Source organism: Lycorma delicatula, chromosome 1 (genome assembly GCF_047948215.1).
Source record: "Lycorma delicatula isolate Av1 chromosome 1, ASM4794821v1, whole genome shotgun sequence".
In the NCBI taxonomy this organism is placed as follows: Eukaryota; Metazoa; Arthropoda; class Insecta; order Hemiptera; family Fulgoridae; genus Lycorma; species Lycorma delicatula.
In genome coordinates this window covers 358,493,907-358,503,048 of record NC_134455.1, presented here as the reverse complement: position 1 = coordinate 358,503,048, position 9,142 = coordinate 358,493,907, and the positions used below count along the sequence as shown (strand labels likewise).

The 9,142-nt window shown below is 27.3% G+C and overlaps 1 long non-coding RNA gene across 1 annotated transcript; it reads left to right on the top strand.

Annotated features, from left to right (window-relative positions):
- The first annotated feature begins 383 nt into the window (after positions 1 to 383).
- On the top strand, positions 384 to 8,796 carry LOC142318423 (uncharacterized). The gene is made up of 3 exons (XR_012754904.1): positions 384 to 445; positions 1,228 to 1,796; positions 8,168 to 8,796. It is a non-coding gene; the product is annotated as an uncharacterized LOC142318423 (long non-coding RNA).
- The last annotated feature ends 346 nt before the right edge of the window (positions 8,797 to 9,142 follow it).

Below are 9,142 nucleotides of genomic sequence, written 5' to 3'. Positions count from 1 at the left end.
ATAATAATAGTAATAGTAATAGTAATATTTTAATCATATATGTTATCAAGTCCACCGCGACAGTTGATAACAATAATAATTTCTGTAATTCCCCTTTTCGCGCGGTTTTCCTGTTTACCAAGAGAAAAAAAAATATTACTATTAAATAATAATAATAATAATAATAATAATAATAATAATAATAATAATAATAATAATAATAATAATAATAATAATATCTGTAATTTAAAAAAGAAAATATGTTTTAATCGTATTTCTTATCTTTTGCGATATATAAAATAACAATAATTTTATTTTTGTGTGCGGTTTTCCTGTTTATCTGTTTTTAAGTACGCCAGTTTTATATAAAAGCAGACAGATTTCTTCATAGATTTATAGTGTCTTCTCAGTGTACTAACTTGCTGTACTACGACGACGACGACGACGTTAAAAAAATATTATCAAGGTGAGAATACTTTCATAATAATTATAATTTTTAAATAATATCTTATAATTTTTCTTTATAATAATGATGATAATTAGATTTAAATAATATTTTTATAAAATAGTTATTTTGCATAACAAAAAATACTTTCTTATTAAATGATGGTAATTAGATTTAAAATAATTATTTGCATAAAAAATACTTTCCTAATAATTTGAATTTTTAAATATTATCAATAATTTGATTTTACGATTTTAAGTTAAAAATAATATCTTATATTTTTTTAAAAAATGTAAAGATTTAATAATAATGATGATGATAAATAGATTTTATTATTTTATAATTGATTAAATTTTTATGAATTAAATAATATAGATTTTAATTCATAATAATTAGAAGATTTTTAATAATATCCTTTAATTTTAGATTTAAATAAAATAATTATTTTCATAACAAAAAATATTTTCTTATTAAATGATGATAATTAGATTTAAATAATTTGAACTTTAAAAAAAAATAATAATAATAAGATTTGAGATTTTTAGTTGAAAATAATATCTTATGATTTTTTTAAATGAAAAGAATTAATAATTAGTTTTATAAATGATTAGATTTTTTTAAAGAATTAAATAGTATTGAAATAATTCATAATAATTTGAAGATATTAATAATATCCTTTAATTTTTTAATCTAAAGTCATATTAAATATGCGAGAGCAAAAACCGTCCGCTTAGCTTTTTTTTTAGATGAGGTATTGATGTAGTACACATCATAAAATCTAAAATGAGCTGTGTGTTTTTCAGATGGCTGTAATCTCAATAAAAAAAGGTGACCGATTGATGACGATAAATTTTGATGATGATGATGACAAACTTCCCACAGTCCGCTTAGTTAAAAGCAATCTCGTGGATAATTCCATTGAGATTACAATTTCCGCATCTGCCGATGTAAAAGTTAAGACCTCCACACCCATTGATACAGTGGAGGGAAAGCACAGGGTGCAGCTGGAAACCTCGCTCCGAACATCGAGCATTTTTCTTTGAACAAAACGACAACTTTTTCGGAAAAATTCGACGAAAAACAACAGAATTATTGCAAAATGTAGGCCTAAACCGATCTAGCGTTCATCTTATTCTTTTTATATTATCGTGACTAATCAAAATCAAATTTTCAGATTCAAATTGCTAAAATTAACAATTTTAATCAGAAATCACGGTAATAAATTACGATAATAAAATAAAACAAGATTACCGCCAGATTTTGGTTTAGGCCTACTTTTTGCAATATCTCTGATTTTTTTCATCGTATTTTTACGACCAAGATGTCGTTTTGTTGAGAAAAAAATGCTTCATAATTTTTACAACACAATTTGGTAAATATAATAATTCATAAGATATTTAAGATTGAAAAGTTGAAACAAACGTCATTTTGAAATTTTTCAGCGAAGAGTATCGTTATTTTTTTTCCGATTAGCAAATGTTAGTTTTAAAATAAAGCACAAAGTTTTATAGCGTTATCTCAAACCGTTCTTGAAATTTTTTTCTTTCTTAAAAACAAAATGGCGGAAAGATAGAAAAATATGCGTTTTTGGACCTATGTTCACTGGATATTTTTCTTCAGTATGTAAAGTTCAATCACTTCCTAGAGTTTGGCGTGGTCTTTAAAGGATACTCTGTATAATTCAATTCTTTTAAAATTATCGGAATATCTAAGAGAATTCATTTTTCTGTTATCTCGACTAATCTTCTTGGTATGTGCTTCACAAAATTTTCTCTGTTCATTACTACAAGCTTAAACTTCTTTGAATAAGCTTAAACTTCTTATACAAGATGCGGCAGAAACAATGACCCATTTTAAATCGCGGGTTAATTTTGGTGATTGATAGCTGATATTTATGCCATTCCTTAGAGTATTGAAAACTATTTTCTTTCCGCCATATTACATGACTTAGGCAATCGGTATGACACTCGTCAAATGAAAATTGCGCCTTTGCAATTGGAACTTTTTTCAACTGTGCTGATAGTATCGTAAGAACGAAACGTTTGTTCGGCAAAATTTTGACGTCGGTCGGAATGGACAAATTCCGTTGCGGAAGGCGATTACAAGTGGATCAGGCTGTTCAGATCAACTGGTGCTGTTTATCTGAACAGAGAATAGATCAAACAAGCAGCCACCTGGTAGGCCATGTACGGTTTACACCTCCTCAACATTGCAACAGTAAATGCTGCTTTAAAACCAAATCCAAAGCGATCAGTAGATCAGCATTCATAAGCCCTTATAATATAGATACAACTATGTCATGTAGCATCTGGATATTATGTTCTATCCATACAAAATGTAATTGGCTTAAAAATCATTGCTTGCCCACACATGTAGAGGCATGTCGAATTTTCTTTACACAACTTCTAGAGAGTACAAATTCTCAACCCGATTTTCTCTACAATTTGATGATGTCTAACAAGGCCCGTACTCATTTATCTGGCTATGTAAACAAACGAAATTTTATGTTCTGGGAGCCTTACAATCCTTACCAGATTCATGAACGACCACTTCATAACAAAATTTACTATTTGATTTGGAGCGTAGGTTATCATTATTCTCTATATTCTTAAGAATGACGGGAATGACACCATTACAGTCACAGCGGATCGTTATGATGTTATATTGCAACAGTTCGTAAAACTGCAAATGCGTCAAAAAAATATCCGAATACGTTGTAGATCAAATAGAACAGTGCAAATACTAATACAGCAAGAACGTCCATGACAACCTTATGAAGAATGTTTACAGAACACCTTGTTATCCGGTTTGGTCATGTCAACTGATCCCCCGTTCACACTATTTATAGGCTGTAATTTTTTTTCTGTCTGTAAACCTGAAATACAAAGTATGTGCTACAAGGCCAGCAAATTTTCCGTAACTGAAAAATATATCGTTACCGAAATTGAGGCCAAAATAAGAAAGAATTTGCGAGTTAAGGTGATGACGAGTGTGCGTGCTCGGGACGAAGATAGTTACCAACAATAGCGGTCACCTGAAGAACAAAATTAACACAAGTTAACATAGAATTACAACAATATTATGTAGTTCTGGTTATTAATGCTTAAACATATTATTTAAAATGGGTCACTATTTCTGACACATTCAGTATTAATATAAATATGAATATATTTGTTAATAAATACATAAAATAGCAGATTAGAGCTTGCTTCCTTCGCCCGATTATCTAGCCAGGGAACCGAACCCTCTGGACTCCCGGGGATGATCCAGAGGCTCTCCTGGTCCTCTAAGTTACAGGGTCGAACCCTGGACCACAGATCTCGCTTGGCTTTCCATTCTCGTCTGGTCAGGGGGGCTCCACCTACTGGATTCCTGCACTGTTCATTATCCTCATGGTTGTGAGTATAAAACTGGTAAATAACAAGTATGGTATTCATTCAGATTTTACAGAAACCTGAAACTAAATAACTATGGTGACTAAAGTACGCAGACCTTTGATTAAAAAAACTTTCCAACCTATTTCAGTTGCCATGGAAATAGAAATACAATAATCAACTAAATGGATTTGTTTTTATTGTTTCCCTTTAATAAATATTTTTAATTCGCAACTTGAGCCACCAAGGGCCTCGCTCTTTTGCCTAATAGCTTACCTGGGATAATATGAATGAATTCGGCAAATATTGATATTCATTATTTTTATTAATATAAAATATAATTCTTGTTAAATCTTATCATTCTTCTTGGTTTTTTTAATTCGTCTATCCATTTAATATTCACTCTTCGTATCATTGCCCACATTTCAAATGTCCCAAATTTTTCCCTATTTTTAATACATATGTTTTATACACAATACGCACAAAGAACTATATTTCACACATCAAATTTCTAAATAAGCTTCTTTAACTCGTAAAATCATAATAAAAATAAATGTTTCTGTCTGTAAAATGTTTTTATAGTCATTTGATTTTTTTTCCCTTATTTCATTTCACTTTTGCAATGTTCAGTTAACATATTACCTAGGCAGCTGTTCTGTTTTAATTTTCCAATTAATCCTTTTTCTGGCCAAAGATTCTTTAGTTTACTGGCTACAGTTCATTTTACTTTTGCTTTCGTAACAATTACTTTCATTTCCTATTATGATTACTTATATTCTAGATGTGAAATCTTCAGCTGAGTGTTCTTTGTTTCATTTCATAAATATGCCATATCATTAGCGAACCTTACATAATTTACGTAGTTTTACCAAAATATTTAAAATTAATTTTGTATAAAATTTAATCTACGGTATATCTTATTTAAAATTAAAGCAAGTCAGTTTTATTAAAAAAAAAATTACGTATGAAATGTTCAGTAAGGAATGCAAGAAAGTAGTTTCCTCATACGCCTAATACAGTGAGTCTAATATTCTTTTCGAAATGCAGCTGACGCGCTTTTTTCACTCAGGAATTATCTTACGTGCTTACTTTTTTACTATCTGAAAAAGAGTTACTAACTGTAACTCAAGTGCTTTAAATAATAAAAACCAAGACCCAAAAGTAAAATAATGCAACAATTTTACGTACCCCGAGTTAAATATATATATATATAAATTTTTTACGGATATTAATTTTACTTAGAAAATTTTAAATAGAAAATTATTTGTAGAATTAAACGATAAACTTTTTTCCTAACAATTTTTTCACTGAAATATATTGGAAGCAATGCAAAATATATTATTACAATATGAAGGAAAATTAATATAACATTTGAAATTATAAATAAAAGTATTATCAACTGTAAATTTGTTTAGAAATAAAATTTTCTGTTCAAAAGTTTTGTCTATGGAGTTTATAAATAGTGCTTCAATTATACAGTATACAACTGGCAAGTAATTCCTTTAAAATTTCTGGATTAGCTAAGGGAATTTATTTTCCAAATATCCCGACTAATTTCGTTGGTATGTGCTTCACAAAATTTCCTGTGTTCATTAACTCCTTTGCAACTATCTAAAGCTACAAATTCTGCCTTCCTTCCGGCCATTCATTTATTCATTGGAAGTACAATTTTGTCGATTTTACAAGTTCAGCGTACAAATGAAACTTCTGTATTATACAGTACGTATTATTCCTTTTATAATACATAATGAGCAATGCGTGCGAAATCAGCAGTTCGTTTTTAATGTAATGTATATTTAAAAATTTTAAAAAATGTACAATAATATTAAGGAAAAAAAATGTTTATACGGGAGCGTATATAAATATATTATATAAATCTATTTATATCTTACATTTATATAAATATGAGGGTAGTATTACTAAGAAAACGATGTTTTTGGATGTTGTTGGAAAGAGGCTTTAATGAAAATAAATATTTTAGTAATAAAACAGTATTAGATTATCTAAACAAAAACCTACGTCTTAAAATGCATTATTTAATTCATGAAAAAAATATTTCCAGAATTAAGTAATTAAATTTTATAATGACTGAAAAATATATTTTTCAAATTATGAACTTGAAGTCTATGTTAACAACTGTGTTCACGCTGCCAATGTAAGATATGTCTTATTTTATAAAATATATATTGTAGTCTGCTGGAAAAAGATCCTTTTCTATGTACAGAAAAAGATTCATTTTTTTATTTATTTCTTTATATATAGAATAAAATACCTTTTTCATCTTTCTTGAAAATTCAAAGGTATAGATTTATACCTTCCTAACTGTCCTAACTGTATAATAAGTATTGTAAAAGAATATCATGTAATATGTCAGTAATATGTTAATAATATTTTTATTATAAAAAAATCTTTTTAACTTCATCGGTCTGGAAACGCCTTTTTATTCATCTGTCACCAATTTTGTGCTATTAAATAGAAATTAATGTCTTCAGAATGTAAAAAACTCTTTTAATAAAATTTGAATAATTATCTTAATAAATTAATATTTCCAACGAACTAAATTATAATAAAATTTTGGTGAAAAAAATTTAATCGAAATCTCCAAAATTTAACTTTATTTTTTTGTATTTTTAAGTAATAAATTTATATATATAAATTATTTTTTAAATAATAAAATTTTAATCGTTTGCTTAATATCACTACATTTGAATAAAAAAAAAAAAATTGAGTACCTACTGACCAGCATTATCACAAAGCAAAAGAAATTAAAAAAAACCCTTCGGCAAGCCGGAAGGCGGAGGTAGATTTCACTGGTACTATGTAGTGGATAAAAAAAGATTTCCACCTTATAGGTCAGAAAACCTTTAAATTAACTCAATACGACAATGGTTGAATGTGAAAAAAGTTTCCCATGTGCATACGACAAGCCCCCCCACCATAACTACTTGCAATTCTAGCAAACTTTTGGTTATCCCTTGCTGTAAGTGTTTGTCATATCAAAATTTGTGTCAGACAAAAGTTTTACGTAATGTTTAGTGGACTAACGATCACTTTAAAACGATTTGATTGTGCCTATTAAAGGAGGTATGATATTTTTTATCTTCGAAACCACATTTTTCCAACCCCTGAACCAGTGGTTGGTGATATCAAAAACCTTTACTTAGATACGTTTTAGGTCCTTATCCAGTAAATAGTAGGAATTTTACAGGAATTTGATATTTTACTAAATAGAAAATGTATAAAGATAATTTGTTTTTTTTTTCGAAAAAAGCCCTTCCATTTCCACCCCCATGGTCAGATTTTGCCCACTGAAGAATTCACCCCAGATTTTGGGTCGTTATATTTTATGTATAAATTTGAAAGTTACTAGTGAAAAATTAGGGCAGTTATCGTATCTACAAGAAATTAAAATATATATAAATTATATATATATATATATATATAAATCTACAAACCTTTATTTGAACTGACGGTGGTTTTGAGGGCTGGGGGATGCGAAACGCGAAGATGTAAAAATTTTCCGGAAGTCGAATCATGGATTCCATTACAATAAGTAGCTTTTTTTATGAAATCTACTGAACAGGTACTAATTTTTTTTCAAATTTTAAGCATAGATTTTATCTAGTTAAGATTTTTGTTTATAATTGGGATGCTTAAAATCCAATATAAAAAAATGGTCATTTTGTCCATGAAGTTTTTTAAATTTTCTTTATTTTGTCCATGAAACTATTAATTTTTTTTTTGGTGATTACCAGTTACAGACGATTACAAAAATGGAATTTACATATTAGTATATATACTGGAGAATATTACTTTAAAAAGGGGAGTCAACTTCATGAAAATAGTACATTTCTTTGCTGATAAACATAAAAATTATAATTAAAAATTAAAATACAATATGGTGATCTGAAAGATAAAAACAACGTGGTTTTGTGGAATTTATTTTTGTTTTACTTATGTTAAAAAGTCAACTTTGACTTTCTCAACTTTGACTTTATGTCAAAGTTGAGAAATATTATACTTTTTTACGTATATGACGAGAAATTTTATTTATACTAACCTATTACAAGTTATAAGAATAAAATAAATGTTTTTATTCTACTAAAGTAATTGAAAAAAATTATTAAAATTATTTTATTTTCATAAAGAGCTGTATTTAAAACTATTAGAAATATAATTATAGAAAAACAGTGGCAGAGATATTACTTCAAGAGAATACTTAGGCTTTATATTTATTGTTATAAGTATGTATAACAATAATTAGTTTATGTAAGATTCTCAAATGATGAAAAATAATCTAATATTAATTTTTTACTTCCTAGTAAGAATTAAAGGAAGTATTATAATAGCGAAAATTCTTGGTTTTCAGATTTCAACAAAAATATCCATTATGACCATCCTGAATCCATTTTGACTAGTTTCGGCTTGAAGTCTGTACATGTGTCTCGCATAACTCAAAAATGATTAGCCGTAGGATGTTGAAATTTTGAATTTAGAACTGTTATAACAACTAGTTGCGCATCTCACCTTTTGACATGCAGTCGACTCAACTAAAAGTATCAAAAAAGCCCAAAATAAAAAAAATAAAAATAGATTTTGGACTTTTTCTTAACTGCAGTAATAAGCACTCATTGAGAACTTTTCAACGATACATCAATATGGTACTTATTTTCCTTGGTTCCACAGTTACAGCCAAATAAAATTTTAATTGATGAATTATTTAAATCTTGCAAGGGGTAGACACCGGTTCGAATCATACATCGCCTCTTTTTTTTTAATTTAAATATATTGATTTATTATAATCATTAACCTCTGATTATAAAAAAAATTACAATATATAATAAATCAATAATAACAATAAAAAAATGAACAAATATTAGAAGTTATTAATGTAATAAAATTTGATGTACTGTTCACTTTGAAAAACTATATATGTAATTTAATATTACACAGATGGCTACGAATATAACCTCTATTTTATTATATTAATAAAAATGTATAATTTATATTTTTGTATTTTTTATTTTACTTTTTTAAATTTGTTTTTTTTTTAACTTGTTAAAAGCTTAATAAAGATTGAGATAAATTAAAATTTTAACTTATCTAAGTCAAACGACGAAAGAATAAAATACAAATTGAAAATAATAATCCAAATGAACACCCGCACCCTTGCATTAAAATTAAATTTCTCCATTTAATAATATGAAGAAAATACAAGGATATGAAGATTATGTAAATAATATTTATGTTTAGCACATTTATGGTAAGTATATTTTATAAAATGAATATTTTTATATCTGTTACATGTTTAATATTATTTTGTAACAATACGAAATAATGCTAA